We start from the raw sequence: 14,435 nt of genomic DNA on the forward strand, positions 1-14,435 counted from the left end.
CAGGAGGAGAAGGGGGCGGCAAAGGATGAGATGGTTGGATGGTATCATCGACTCAAAGGATATGAATGAGTTTGAGCAAACTCTGGGAGGTAGTGAAGGACAGGGAAGTCTGGTGTGCAGCAGTCCATGGGATCCAGTGTCCAAAGTCAGACACGACTTATCGAATGAACAAGAAGTCAGGTCTAACTCTTTTGTGACCCCATGGACTGTTGCATGCCAAGCTCCTCTGTCCATGGAATTTCCCAGGCAAGAATACTGGAGTGAGTTGCCATTTCCTTCTCCAGGGGGTCTTCCTGACCAGGGGTTGAACCCAGGTCTCCTACAAGTCTCCTGTATTGCAGGTAGATTCTTTACTGCTGCACCACCTGGAAAACTATACAGCACTCCAAAAATGTAAGTGATTATTACTATTACAAACAAGTCGGTTTGTCTTGGCCTCTGTTTCCTTCTTTCATTGAAAACTTCCCTTTCTTGCTCAAATTGTTTGTTTGTTTACAGGTTTCCTTACATCTTTCTATTTTCCCCCTCTGATCAGTTCATAGTCATTCTGCCCAAAGCTCACTTTAATTTTTAAATCTTTGATTCAGTTCAGTTCAGTCCAGTTACTCAGTCGTGTCCGACTCTTTGTGACCCTGTGAATCGCAGCACGCCAGCCCTCCCTGTCCATCACCAACTCCTGGAGACTGGGGCCTATTTATGCATATGATCTGCATTTTTTTGTGTGTACTTAGATTTCATTTTTTCTCAATATTCTAGGAACATGTCAGCTCTTGACCATACTTTCTTCTCTTGCCATCTATGATCTAATAAGATATTCAAAGAGGTCAATGCCAGTCTTCATCTGGAAGGCCTTAAGCCAGAAATGACTGCCCCAAACATGGGACAACTACGCATTACATCCTCACCACCAAACTGGCTCTGGCTGGGTGGGGACCAAGGGCTGTCATAATAGTTATTACTTACTGAATGCTAACTCTGTCACAAGTACAGTTCAAAGTGAAATAAGTCACTTAATTCTCATAATGACTGAAAGGCCAGAATTATGAATACCTCATCTTGAATTTCCATCTTAAAGGAAATCAATCCTGAATATTCACTGGAAGGATTGATGCTGAAGCTGAAACTCCAATACTTTGGCCACCTGATGCAAAGAACTGACTCATTTGAAAAGACTTGAAAAGACCGTGATGCTGAGAAAGATTGAAGGTAGGAGAAGGGGACAACAGAGAATGAGATGGTTGGATGGCATCACTGACTCAATGGACATGAGTTTGAGTAGGGTCGGCGAATTGGTGATGGACAGGAAAGCCTGGTGTACTGCAGTCCATGGGGTGGCAAAGAGTTGGACACAACTGAGCGACTGAACTGAACTGAACATCTTGAAAAGTCAGTGTTAGTCGCTCAGTCTTGTCCAACTCTGTGCAACCCCATGGACTGTAGCCCGCCAGGCTCCTTTGTTCATGGGATTCTCCAGGCAAGAATACTGGAGTGGGTAGCCATTCCCTTCTTCAGGGGATCTTCACAATCCAGGGATCGAACCCAGGTCTCCTGCATTGCAGGCAGATTCTTTACCATCTGAGCCACGAGGGAAGTCCCTCGTACAGGTAAGGAATCTGGGGTTACAGAGATATGAAGATCTCTGCCCAGTAAACCAAAGGAGCTGTATGGAAGTTCTGGCTGGCTGACTCCTGAGTGCTTGTTTTCAACCACTGTTTTCTGGACCTGCCACCATGTTAGACCGTTATAAGAAACAATGGAGGGGTGTGCGGGTTAGCAGGTCCCCTTGGAAGAGATGGTGACCACAAAACCTTAAGGCACCAAAAGGTGATGACAGCAAGAAGCAGAGAAGCACAATCCACTCCATCCACAGCAAAGCTGATCACTGACGATGCTAACACATGCCCTTGCTTTTCTGGAATACGGTCCTGGGTGTGTCTTATATCTAAGGAGCATGGTCCCAACCATGTGCACTCTCCTCATTACGGAGAACCGGACACAAAATATGTCCAAGTGTCTGACCGCTCGATTCGGCCATAAAAATTTACTACAGAGCTATAGAGCATAAAGCTTAAGAGCATGAGCTCCAGCCAGACAGCTGGGTTCAAATCCCAGCTCTGCCACTTGAGCTACACAAGTTTTAACCTCTTTGTGTCCTTGGTATTCTCTTCCATAAAATGCAGGCAATAACTACACACACTTTCGGGGTTGGGGGATTGGGATTGTCAGATTCATTCATGCATGGACAGCGCTGACACAGAAGCTGTCGGTGCTCAGATCACAGCACCAGCCACTTGGTACAAGCCCACCCCATGCCAACTCTGCTAGGCTCCCCAGGGGTAGAGGGTAGAAGCGTTTTCTGCCCTTGAGAAAGCAGGATGGATGGAATGGAGACACGGTAAGAGTCATTTCAAACCAGAGGACCATGGTCAGCAAGGAGGCAGTGACTCCAGCCTGGGGGTACCAGGAGGACCTGGAGCAGAGAAGTCCTGAGCAGAATCTTGAAGACAGGACAGGAGTGAGGCAGGTGAGCGGAGGTGGGGAGGGCACCGCGACAGAGCAGGAGGTGTGAGCAAAGGCGGGAGCCTGAGACTGCCTTTCACATTTTCCTTTTCCTCTGCCTGCATCGCCATCTTCATCTCTCCCCTTCTCGGATCGTGTAAAGATAAAAGATAAGCCTGGGAAAAATGGTTCTATACATAGAGCTAGAAAGATTAGTCTTGCTCTCCTTTCTGACAAGCATTTATCTAGTTTTCTAGATAAATACTGTGAAAGAGAACCGGAGAAGGAGACAGAGCCCAAATATTAAAAACCACAGGTCACAGTGCCTGTTGCTGCCCTGGGTTCCAAATGCCGGGGCCTCGCTGCCTGCGGCCCCCATCAGATGCCCCCTCTTCTCCTGCCCACGGGGAGTATGTGGTCCACGCATCGCACTGGAGGTCGTTCCAAAGCCGTGATGTTGAGCAGGGTGGAGTTATTAACAATGATACCGTGTGTATATTAAGCTCATGGTTTGAGGGGTTCTTTACATTTCCTCACTTGCTCCACAACACAATCCCTGTATCCCCTAAAGGTCTCATTTTACAAATGAGGACGTGAACTCAGAGAGGTTGGGTAACTTGCCTGAGTCCCACAGCATGCACGTGGGGCTGAGATGGGACCAGATTCCTGGCCCCTCAAGCATTCCTTCCCCAGTACCACTCTGCTTCAAATTACTGAAAAGTAGTTTTAAGATCCACACATGACAAAGCTAAGCACCAGAATGCCCTGCAACACCAAGACACAACCTCCTTTCTTAGAAAAGTAAAGACACAGGAAATTGATAGAATCACCAACTCAATGGACATGAATTTGAGGAAAGTCGGGAGACAGTGAAGGACAGGGGAGCCTGGCGTGCTGCGGTCCACTGGGTCAAAAAGGGTCAGATATGACTTAGTGACTGAGCAACAACAGGGAAACTGAATCTTTGTCTTGTATTTTTACTTAAAAAAAAGTACCCTCTGAGTCACTAGTTAATGCAGATATTTGAAATGAAAAGAGTTCCTTCTTATCCTTCTTGGAATGAAGCAAATGTATCTCATGGAATAATAATAGTGAGTCCTGCTACTAGTAAAAACCCAATGATGAAGCCGGATGCTTGATCGCCATTCTCTTATTCTAAGCACTCAAAGTGGTAGTGTACACCTGGGTTTGAGAAAGACATAGGTGGGAGAAAATGGGTAATCATCAGAACGTCCAAGACTAAGTAAGTTCAAAGGGGACTGTTTCCTCTTAAAGAAAGTATCTTCAAGTTGGAGGTGCAGGATATTTACAGAAGGGTAGGAATAGGCTAAGAAGATGGTGTCCAAGCCTTAACCATCATGTGAAATAAAAGAGATGCCGATTGCCAATGCCATGACTTTCTCACCTCTTGTCCTCACTAAATTAAATTACAGTCCAGAAGTTGGCTATTTTGTAGGATGCATTTTTCTACTTGAAAACAACTTTGTCTTTTGCCAAGAGCGAAGCCCAAAGAGAAGGGATCAGAAGGAAGTCACTTCAGCTAAGTTTCAGAGTACATGTGCTTATGGGGCCCTCTACATGCGACATAAACCCTCCCCGCCTTTTACATGGAAGTGGCTCTATAGAGTGTCAAGAGCCAGAGGTTAGAATCCAAGGGTGTCGGCTGGAATCCTGGCTTGCTGACAGCTAGGTGCCCTTGTGCTCTCTAACCTTCACTCTGTCCATCTGAGAAAAAGAAAATAATGTCAGCCTGCTGGTAAGGATTGAATGAGATAACATATGTAATGCAAGCCAGAATATTACATATATAATGTAACCACAAATATCTATTGCCAATTCAAGGCCCAATTTCAACAGAAAATTGAAACTGTCCTAAGCAAAAGTGAGGCCATTCCTTTTAGATGATTATTATACTTAAACTGACAGCAATAATTCTTAGTATTTTCATTCCACCATTTCTCTCCCAAATGATCTATAATTTCTGGCCACCTAATTCCAGGACCTTCTCATTTCCTTCCCTAACCTCAAACTGAGGTTCCATAAACCGAGGTACATAAACGAAGACTGACCAATAGCTGAGATTCCCTGCTATGGTGGTAGAAAGACATTCATAAGTTTCAGAACCAACTTTGAATTTTATCTTGAAATCAAAGCCTCTCTGTAAAGAGCGACAGAATAAAAAGGAGAGGTTGAGAAGGTGAGTAACCATGTTCCTATTTATTCCAGAAAGCCCGGTGCAGTGAAAGCAACTGGGGCACATGAGATGAAAAGGCCTTCCTAGGGATTTGCCCCCAAAGTTAGCATGAGAAAGGTGAAAAGAAAATAAAAAGAGGATGTATACAGATGACTTGAGAGGGCTTATTTCTAGCTGGGAAGATCAAGCAGGACTTGGCGGAGAAGAGAGTCTTACAGATGGACCTGGAAGGATGACAGTATTTTACATGGAATTTGCAGCAAAGGGGAAAAGCACAGTAAGTGATAAGGGAGCGCTTTTGGAAGAAATGCCCTTAATAAACACAATGTAAAATGAAACTCAAAGAAGCGAGGCACTGAGAAATGGGTATGTTTTCATCACCAGTCTGTAGCAAGCACTAGAGACACTCGCATCCATACAGCTCTAGTGAAACACACCGGAAGCATCACGAGGTGCTTGGATGGCCAGGAAATGAAAACGTTAGACGTACAAATATGTCAACTGTATCCTCAATGCATGTTAATTTCTATCACATCGGTATCGACAAGCAGCATTTTTGAGCAGTGCCCATGTGCAGAGAGCATTCTGCTAAGCACCAAAGACTTAAAGTGACATAAAGCAGGAAGCAGGAGTCTCATTCTCATGGAAAAATGGCAAATTCATCAACAAGCAAAAGTGATTTCTCTTCTATACGGAGAAAAAAAAACCCACCCAGTATTTTTTTTTCCCTCAAAAAATCCAAAGGGTCAACGTTCTCCTACCTAAGAAAGACCTTCCGTTAAATCTGAGCACCTATATTTGGCCAGGGTCAGATTTCTTCTGCAGTCTCTCTTCCTCTGTGAGCTGAAGGAAAAACCAGGACACACACGTAAACAAGACCAGCACAGGACTGAAATGAGTTCCGTCTCCCCTTAAGCCCAGAAACAATCCCAGAGTTTCTAACAAGGTGATCGAGAGAAGAGCCACGAACCCCAAAGACAACAGCTCTGGCCCCACGGAACGCATGGTCTGCGTGGTAACAAACCCAGAGCAAGAGGCTGCAGTATCTCCATGATTCGGATGTTCTGCTTCCAAAGGACCAACCAATAGATATTGGGAAATGCAGATCAGTGAGTCCTCTGCTCAGGGTTCTCCTAGACAATCATCGGCTCACACCTCTGCACATCACACCAAACTCCACTGTGAGTCCAAACCACACTAATCACCTTTCTCTCCAACTGCTCTGAGCAGACGTCCAAAACAGAACTATTTTTACTTTCTTATGATTTGTCCTTTTAAAGGAACACAGATCCAATAAATCTGCTTTCTCCTCTCACCTCTGTACATTTAGGTTCACATTGATTTTAAGATGGGGAAGGGAGGGAGACAAAAAGGAAGCAGGTGAGAAAACTCTTAAGCCAGCCAGCTTAACAGTCAGTGATTAAAGTAACAGTCACAGAAGAACGAAGCTTACTGCCTCCCACCTTCTTCCTCCTCTTCATGCCTTTAATATTCAACTCCAGGCGCTGAGAGGGAGGGGACGGGGGCCAGTGGATCCCAACCGCACTCAGATAATTGCCCCATTCACACCCCTCACCAGTCAATCAGGGTCCGCTCAGCCAGCCCCATTTATTAATAGTTTTCCTACATTTACAGTGTTACACAGGAGTGAAATGAGGCTCTCTCTCCGAAATGAGAAATGGGGCACCCTCAATACAGACTAAGTGGAACAGGGGATGGGGCCATGCGCCCTACTTGCAGGCAGGCACACCTGTTTCAAGGGTGTCCGGGAAAGCAGTCCCCCACCATCCCTCCCCCCAACCACCCCATTCCCAGCGCAGGTCACTGGTGAGAGAGCCCAGGAACAGGGTTACTATAGCTCTCCTCTGAAGCTCACACCAGTTCCACCCTTTGGGTACACTCTGTATAGTACATGCCCTCACGCTCCAACCACTTCTTCTGACCTCTGACTTAGGGACCCTCTGCTGGTTATGGGACCATTTCACAGCCTTAGGGTCTCCATTTGCACATTCAAATACTAGGGCTGTGGGATGCTAAGAGCTAACAGGTGCCTGTCAGTCATCTCGCCCAGCAGTTCTCAAATATGGCCTCACATGAGGCTCCCTGGGAAACATATTTAAATGACCACAGCCTAGCTATCACCCTGAGAGATTTTAATTGAACCGTTTGGGGTCGGCCTGGGCACGGACATCCATGACCTTGGGGTGGTGTTATTTATTTGTCTGTATTTATTTTTGCCAAAGTTCTGCAGGTGATTGTGTGACTGACCTGGGGCTAAGGAGCACTGTCTTGCTTGGTTAAGGAGCCTGTCTTGCTCTTTCAGAAATGAGGAAGTCAATGCCCAGCATCCCTGGGGGTCACATGGTCACGGGGTAAAGAACACAAGCAGAAACCAAAAGGCGTTTCTGATTGCCAGGACCACCGCCGTCCTCACCACCACGGAGGACACCCTGGGAAAACGTAACTCTGTAAAGACCCCTCACACTCCCAGGGGGAACAGGATACCCTGGGCTCCAGAAGATGGGGCTAAGGGCTCACCACTGGCTGGCTTCAGGGTCAGGCAGGCCAAGGAGACAAGTGGGGCCGGGCAGTGGAGGGGAGGCACCGAAAAGGGACTCTGTGGACCTGACTCTGCCACATGCACGTGGCTTTAGGCCACGTGGCTAACCTCAGAACTACTTTCACAGTTTCAAAATGGGGCCTGTGGAAGATAATCTCCAAGGTGCCTGTCAGCATTAATATGCTGCTGCTGCTGCTAAGTCGCTTCAGTCGTGTCCAACTCTGCGCGACACCATAGACGGCAGCCCACCAGGCTCCCCCGTCCCTGGGATTCTCCAGGCAAGAACACTGGAGTGGGTTGCCATTTCCTTCTCCAATGCATGAAAGTGAAAAGGGAAAGTGAAGTCACTCAGTCGTGCCCGACTCTTAATGACCCCATGGACTGCAGCCTACCAGGTTCCTCCGTCCATGGGATTTTCCAGGCAAGAGAATTGGAGTGGGGTGCCATTGCCTTCTCCAATTAATATGCTACTTATCCTATTTCTTTCATATACACATATACACACCCACATGCATTACTGTACCTAAATGCACAGACACATTTACTGCATTTAAGAAAATCTTTGACTACTGTTTGGCAAGTAAGTCCCTGCACAAACATGCCCATATGTACACAAGTCTAGTGTGTGTGTGTATTTGGATACACACACACAAAAAAACTGCTCTCTAATCTAAAGTGACCAGACTAAGACCCCTGGGAGGTGAGAGGGTCGACCCAGAATGTCTGGGCATTCTCATGGGGTACAGAGGGCTTTGGGGAAAGGATTAAAGACATCAGCTAAGCTCCAGGTTTCTCCCAAGCCTCTCTTCTCCCCTCCCAGAACAATGCAGCTTTCATCCGGCCCTTGTTTTGAAGTCCCTTCTCTCCGAAAGAAACGAGATCCGATTTCCTAAGAAATTCTCACCAGTTGAAGCTCTGAGAGGGTCTCTATAAAGAGTCATAGGAAATTGAGGCTTGACATTTCTCTCTAAAGGAGGAGATTTGTGGTCTGAATGAGGCGGTGAGCAAAGCCACAGACGATGGCATGTGTGGAGCGCGGTGTGGCTGTTAGAAGTCGCGCGAGTTAACCAGTTGAAACCTTCAACTGTCTTGATCTAGGAAGCTCTCCACGACAGGTGACAGATACTTCCCCTTAGAAGGGTGGACCCCCAGCAGGGCCCAAAACTGCATCTCTTTTTCCTTCCAGACCTGTCACTCCCTTAGGCCTGGCCTCCTCCTGGCCCCTGGCCCCGCTACTCTAAGCACAGCCCTGTCACTATGCCTTCCCTGCCCTGCCCCTCCGGTCACCTTGAAATGAATGTCCCACCACCCAGCGGTGCCACCTGCTCATCTACACACCCTCAGGTGTACGCTCTCTTTACATGTAGGTGGCTCTTCAGGCTGAGCTTAGGTTCCTTTTGCTAATGAAACGTATACAGACCATAATATCCAGAGAAATGGTGACAGTGCGGGGAAAGGGGTAGAGAAGGATGGGGAGCAGGAAAAGGTACAAATAAAATTTAGCAGAACATTCATTTCCAATCCCTCTCCCCTTAGGCTCCAGTGCTACAGTTCACTGAAGTGCTAGCTGGAGGTGTCTTCTGAGCATGTCTACACCAGGACAGCCCCATGAGGAACACTCCTGAAACAAGAAGCCCTCTAAAGAGGCCACCAAAACATTTTGTGAATGTCCTAAGAGCAAGTAACTGAGCCCCTCTTCTTTCATCACTCCCCTTCACCATTAAAGAAAGTAGCTAGTGTCTGCCTGGCATAGCCTCTCTCTGCCTCCCTTCCTCTAGAAACACATGGGGCTCGGCTGGGCCTTCATTCCCAGTAGCTTGGCCCGGGCTAGGATCCAGCTCTCTCCCTGGCTACAAACCAACTAACAGCTGTCCCTTTCTTTATAACGGCCATCAGCAAAGTTAGCAGCAAGCCGTGGCCTGAGATGAAGATGGTGTCCTTTGCTCATTCCAGAGGCAAGCCTTATAAACAGGGCTAGGATTCATTAACCGTAGAGCTGCTAAACCAGAAAGGACTCTCTTCCCTCTTCTTTCAACAAGACCCTCACATTATCCTCTGGCCTCATCATCTGAAATCTGAAATTCCTTCCTAATCACTGAACCAGCACGATGACGTGCTGATCTTCTCCCCAAGTTAAGGGATGTGAGCAAAAGCGGGAGGCTTGCCCCGTGACAACACCTGCCTCTCCGTCTGTTCTCCATCCTCCTGAAACGACCATTCTCTCCTTCTTCTAGGAAACTGCTAATTAAAGATGTAGTTTAAATGTCACCACCTCCATGAAGCCCACCTCTTTATCCAAGGTTGCTCTCTTTTACATCTCTTACCCAAGGACACAGTGGTCTCCTTACATGTCTCCCCCATTAAATCCCCAACTACTGGAAGGCACAGCCAGAGCTAAATTTTTTTTATAACACAGTGCTTGACAAAAATTGGTTCTTAACACATGTTTGTTGAATAATTGAGGAGAGCAAAAGTCATAAAAATAAATGAAGTTAAAAGAAGAGATAGTGTGAAAGAAAAGAGACCAAGAGATAAATAAACTCAGAAGCTGGAGTACAAGAAAAGAATCGGTGATGAGAAGGACCGGAATAAGAAAACCAGAGAGGACCGAAGGCAAAGAGGCAAACGACATCTGTGGGTGGAAGAGTGAAGGAAGAAAGGACAAGGGTGAACTTAAATACAAAACCTCCTCTCTGATTTTTTTCTTTTCTATTTTTAAGAACAAAGCAGAAAGGCTGGAAGTCCCCAGAGGAACAGAAATACATGTGGAACTGCCAATGTTCACGATGATACAGAATTGGGTTCAGGAGTGATGTAGACCCACGATCCATGGTCAAGTAATTTGGGCATCACTTGGGAAATGGCCAAAAATGCAGAATCTAAGGTACCAGCCCAGACCTCCTGATTCAGAATGGACCTTCTAATAAGGTCCCCGGGTGATTGTTATTCAATAAAGTTTGAGAAGTGCTGATGGAGACATCTGAAATTCACAAATAACCTCCATATCTCACTCTGTTAAGAGAAGCGGTACACAAAGCCTTGGCAGTAAGCAGCTACCCAACTTAAACAAATCACTGAACGTCCCTGGATCTCAGTGTCTTCATCTATTACGTGAGGTCAGAGAAGATGCTTTCAAAAGTGTCGCAGAGCTCTCAAACTCTTGATCTCCTCTAACATCCTAACTGTGAACCATTCCTAAACCCACCTGAATGAATAACAAGTAGCATCTTTCACTAATTAATATTTCACTTCTTCTCTCCACTCATTCACTTACTATTTTCCCAAGTCTCTATTATGTGCCAGACACTGTGTCAAGTAAAAATGATTCCAAGGTGAATAAACCCCTCTGTGCCCTCAAGGGGCTCACAAACTTCTTAGGGAAACAGGGCATATAAACAAAACTAGGATAAAGTGGACTCATGGTCATCTGCAAGTACTAGTGATGGAGAGAAGGCAGGACTTCCCAGGGTAGGCACAGAGGATTTCAATGACAGGTTACATAGGCACGAGGTCCCTTCTCTGCCAACCTCAGCTGAAAGCAGTGGAAAGTGAAAACACAAAAATAATATGGTTGGAAGTCACTGAGGAACCAACTGCAAGGTTCTGAACACACCTCTCTGGGCTCACCAAACCCTAAGAGCTGATCCACACCACGGATCTTGTGTCATGGCTGCAGGCACCTCATTAACAGCCACAGGTATACTGTAGAAACCCACCTCCTCTGAGTTATGCCTGCCCCTTCACATTCTATCTTCTGCAACCTTCTGAAAGATAATATCAATTCAACCACTAATTTACTCTCCCTGGAGACTTCTTCTTGTGGTTGCAAAGAGGAGATGCACTTTAATAAATGTGAACAATTCATTAGACTCTTTGGATTCATATTTATTTACAGAGAGAGCGGATATTACAATCCAACTGTATGCACCATAGCAGAGACTGCAAATGTAGTTTACCGAAAGGAAGAAATTTCTAGAATTCTTAAGGAGGGTGCAGAATGGCAGTGAGGAAAAGGAGCTTATCCACTTCTGACCCCAGCAAGTTAGCCAAGATGAGCTGTTTTGTCAGCCCTACTGTCCATCACTACAGAGAGAAGGCCATCATTCAGAACAATAGTTTCCCTGCCTTTAGAATGACGAGCTCCACCTGGCTCCTATAGGCTGCTATTTTGCTCTGGTTTCTTCACACACAACCGGTCCTTTCCCCTGCCTCTATTTCACAGTCTGTAAATATTAACTAAATTTTTGCTTTAGCCTGTCAGTACTAGTCGATATGTTATCTCAATTTTCAGATCCTTGAACAAGAAAATAGGGGGGAAAAAAAACTCTATATCCTGGGTTCATCATATTCATGGAGGAGATGGGAGATGGTTATACAAGGTAATGATGATGTGGCCAAGGACTGAACCCAGCTCAGTCCTGTGCAGCCACTCATCCCACCAACCAATTTTAGTCCACGTGTCCACCCCCCAGATGCCCATTGCCCCCCCCCCACACACACACACAAGTCTGGGTGCGTGAATGTGAAGGTCAAGGGAGACGGTCAAGGTTCTGAAACCATATTTCTGGAGGTAAAGCAGGAATACGAAATCAAAGTACCTGCTGTTCATCCCTTCACCAGAGGAAGTCTCTCTTCTCTCTCAGCCTAACAGAAAGGCACTGGGTGTGCAAAGTAGTGACTAGAGGAATTTTTTCTCTTACTCTTCCTTTTCTGTCATTTCTCCTCCTTCCTTAGTCTCTCTGCCTCTAACCCCCCCTGATAAATTATACAGATAGTGTGGCAAAGCAAGGCTCTTCAGACAGACAGGCTTCCCAGGGATGGAACCAATGGAGAGAAGGAACTAGACACTCCTGGGCACACCCTGCCCCCTCCTTGCTTCCAGTATCTATTCTAAGCTGCCACATCGTCCTGTGTTCACATCTCCATCAGGCTTTGCTACACCTGAAACATATATACAGAAGACACCATGTTGTTCTGCTTCCCTTGAAATCACCAGTCTAACATCCTTAACCATGCTTTCCTGGGAAGTCTTTATTTCCTATTAATCTTTTTCTTAATTGCATATCATGGAGGCACCTCGATTGGAATTAAATGTGCTCTTCCTCCCATAAGGAGCCACATTTCTTTCCCACGTAGCCCACACCATCAGGGGAGTTGACAGGAGGGAAGACAAAATAGAACCCAGTCAGCATTTTGCACAGTGAGGGGAAAAAAAAAAAGCAGGGGTAGAAAACAATGGCCCCGAGACAGCCCAGAACACCACTGAGTTCAGGGCATCTGCTCTCGAGGACCGGACACCTGCCTCCTCCCAGGGTCTCCAAAAGGGCTTTGGATGTGGAAAGGCATGGATCACCTGTGGTGACTCCTCCCTGAATCCCAACAAGCTCTTTCCGGATAGATTCCATTCTTCCTCTTGGAGGCTTTCCCACCACTTAGTCCTCCCTTCCTCCCCTTTCAGTGTCTTGTCCTTTGCCCAGTCTTAGAGCCTGCTAAGGATGGCCTGGAACCTGTCTTCACCCCATTGGCATTCAGGGCAAATGGGGCTGAGACTCTGATCGCAAGGCCTCCTGACAATCTCGTCACCAACCAACCTGATGAAGGACCTACTTGGTGGAGAGCACTGGGGTGGCCTCAGAAATGCAAACGAGGCAGAGGCCCATCTCGACTGGTTCATCCTACCCATGGGATCATTGCACATGGAGCTGCTATTGTCACCCAGACCTCTGCTCTATTCTGAAGTCAAATTCAGACTTCATCCTCCCACCTGAAGGGGCAGAGCAGATGGGGAGCCACTCCAGTGTCTCAGGTGAGCGCACAACTAGATCACCCCGGCTATTTGTAGATGGTGAGAGCGTGGCTCCAAGTGGGATCCCAACCTGTCACTCTGATAACACCATGGTTACAAATGAGAGTTGAAGCAAGGAATGTTCAAAAGAACGAAACCTGGGGCAGGGCAGCAGTGAATCAGATTCCAACCATTCTTTCTGGACAATGAACTAACTCTCCTCTAAAGTGATGTTGAGTGATAAGGACCTTCCAGGACTTCTCCCACATCCCTTTAGTATTTTAGATTGTTTCAAAGTATTATAAAAAAAAAAAAAAAATACTGGAAAAAAAGATTTGGAGGTGGAATACTTTCAGGAAGATTACTGGTACTAGTGATTCTGCTACATTATGTTGAAAATCTTTATCTCAACCCGATTCCTACCCTTGGGTGCCTTCGGAGTTTGGGAATATACGGTCAGTGGAGTAGCCAGCTCACCACCTTGGCCCTCCAGCCCGTGGGCGATCTTATTTCCTAGGAGTAGTCTTGGATTGCATGAGTGGCTAGCTGAAGAGCCATTAGCTAAGTCTTTTCCATTTCTCCTGCTATTTCTCTTTCCAAGTCCATGAAAATACCGCCAAACCACACTGCTCATGTTGTAGAATTCGATGAGACGGAGAAAAAATGTAAGTGTTCATTCTCTTTGGAGGGTCCATGGCTAACCCAAGCAAACTGCACATCTCTTTGTTTAACACAAAGACTCACGTGTCAAATTCTGCACCCCTGCCACACGCACAGCATTTTAGAACTCTGCAAGATAGCCATTTTGCAAGAGTGTGGAAGTAACAGTTTGCTTGGAGGATGTGTGGGTATAAATAGATGTGTAGACAGAAGGAGAAATTTATAGCTCAAATATAATAGCACACCAAAAATTACAAATGAAAAAGCAGAATACTGACAGAATTCTTTCTTTCCGAGCCTAAAATTTGAGTCCTCTTAACCTGCAGCATCCTCCAATTCCAGGTGTTCTGAGAGCAGGCTGATTTCCTACCTAGACCTGTCCCTCTGCAGTAGGCCTCCCGGGATCTCTGGCCGAGGGTCGGCGTTTACACAGCAAGTGGACTTCGGGGCAACAGCTACAAGAACCTCATTCATTATTTCATTTTTAAAAAAGGGCATAAAAAGGATGCCCAGGAAGGTAGAGACAGGAGCTAGAGAGACATGGAAGTGGCAAGGGGGAAAGGCAGCCTGAAAAAAAGAAAAAAAAAATAAAAAAAGCTTTCCCAATTCCCATAAAAATCAGAGCTTTAGCTCAGGGTGAATAAATTTGCTATTTGACTTGAAAATCACACAGGTCTCCCAGCCCTTCTGCCATCCAACGGCTGTCCCTACATATATCCGGCCCCATGCCTTCAAAA

At 46.3% G+C, this 14,435-nt stretch overlaps 1 protein-coding gene and 1 pseudogene across 1 annotated transcript in view; one reads left to right on the plus strand and one right to left on the minus strand.

Moving 5' to 3' along the window:
• GRIN2B (glutamate ionotropic receptor NMDA type subunit 2B) overlaps positions 1-14,435 on the minus strand; it is a 493,530-nt gene that overhangs the window by 476,808 nt on the left and 2,287 nt on the right. The window lies entirely within an intron of this gene.
• The window catches only part of LOC113893429, a 119,915-nt pseudogene continuing 107,902 nt past the window's right edge, over positions 2,423-14,435 (plus strand).

Source organism: Bos indicus x Bos taurus, chromosome 5, assembly GCF_003369695.1.
Source record: "Bos indicus x Bos taurus breed Angus x Brahman F1 hybrid chromosome 5, Bos_hybrid_MaternalHap_v2.0, whole genome shotgun sequence".
Lineage (NCBI taxonomy): Eukaryota > Metazoa > Chordata > Mammalia > Artiodactyla > Bovidae > Bos > Bos indicus x Bos taurus.